Here is a 1,359-nt window from a genome sequence, read left to right as displayed (position 1 = left end):
AGGTGGTCTAGTGGACCTATAACTGGAGACTCAGGGGTTGAGGAAGGAAAGCTAGTAGTGTGGTAGCCATTCTCTGAGATGGCTCCCAATGGTCCCCATCTTTTGGGATCCATGACCTTGACAGCCCCTCTCCACCCTGAATAGGGCTAATCTAGTTACCACGCAAACACTGCAGGAATGATGTTGTATGACTTCTGAGGACAGGTCACAAAGGACTTTGTGGCTTCAGCCTTATTCTCTCTCGGACCATGCACTCTGGGGGGAGCTGGCTGCCATGTTTGAAAGCACTCGGGCAGCCCCAGGAAGGGGTCCGCGTCGTGGAAAACCGAAACAAGCATGTGACTGCAGCCCCAGCCAACACGTAGATTGGCGCCTTCTTATGAAGGACCTTGAACCAAAGGCACCCAGATGAGCTGCTCCCACATTCCTGACCCACAAAAACTGTGTGAGATAATATGCTTGTTGTTTTTTTTAATGTTTATTTATTTTTGAAGGAGAAAGAGACAGAGTGTGAGTGGGGGAGGGGCAGAGAGAGACACACACACACACACACAACACACACACACAGAATCTGAGGCAGGCTCCAGGCTCTGAGCTGTCAGCACAGAGTCTGACACAGGGATCGAACTCACAACCTGCAAGATCATGACCTGAGCCAAAGTCGGATGCTCAGCTGACTGAGCCACCCAGGCACCCCAGGCAATATGCTTGTTGTTTTAAGCCACTAGTTTGGGGGTATATGTTTATGCAACAAAAGATAATGAATATGAGGGTGGGGCAGGAAAAATATCTGAAGAAACAATTGCCAAAAATGTTCCAAATATGATGTACGCTGTAAACCCACAGATCCGAGAATCCCAACGAATCCCAAGCAGGATAAACGTAAAGACAGTTTCACAGTGGCACATGAGAAGCCAACTGGTGATGAGGAGAAAATCTTAAAAGCATCTAGAGAAGAAGACACATGGTATATGGGGGAACAAAGTTAAGAACAACATTTTTCATTATGATCCAGTATATAGTACATCTTGATGAAAATGTAAAAGTGTGTATTCTGTCTTTGGGGGTGTAGACTTCAATAAATATCACTTCAGTCAAGGTGGTCTATGGCATTGCTCAAATTTTCCACATCTCTTAGGGTTTTTCCCCCCAGTGGATGCATCTGAGCAACATCCTGCTCATTATTTCATTAGATATGGGTAAAGATATATAAATATAAAATATATATATTTAATCCCCGTTCACTTATTTCTTCCACGACCCACCCCCCCACCTCTGGCCACCACCAATCTCTTTTCTGTATCTATGAGCTTTAAAGAGATCATACAGTGTCTTTCTCTATCTGACCTATTTCACTCA

At 45.0% G+C, this 1,359-nt stretch overlaps 1 long non-coding RNA gene across 1 annotated transcript; it reads left to right on the top strand.

The window, feature by feature from the left end:
- The first annotated feature begins 242 nt into the window (after positions 1-242).
- LOC131488896 (uncharacterized) lies at positions 243-1,098 on the top strand. Its single transcript, XR_009250290.1, has 2 exons — positions 243-445; positions 847-1,098. It is a non-coding gene; the product is annotated as an uncharacterized LOC131488896 (long non-coding RNA).
- Positions 1,099-1,359: the final 261 nt, after the last annotated feature.

This window comes from Neofelis nebulosa, chromosome 10 (assembly GCF_028018385.1).
Source record: "Neofelis nebulosa isolate mNeoNeb1 chromosome 10, mNeoNeb1.pri, whole genome shotgun sequence".
In the NCBI taxonomy this organism is placed as follows: Eukaryota; Metazoa; Chordata; class Mammalia; order Carnivora; family Felidae; genus Neofelis; species Neofelis nebulosa.
This window is presented reverse-complemented; position numbering and strand designations above follow the sequence as displayed.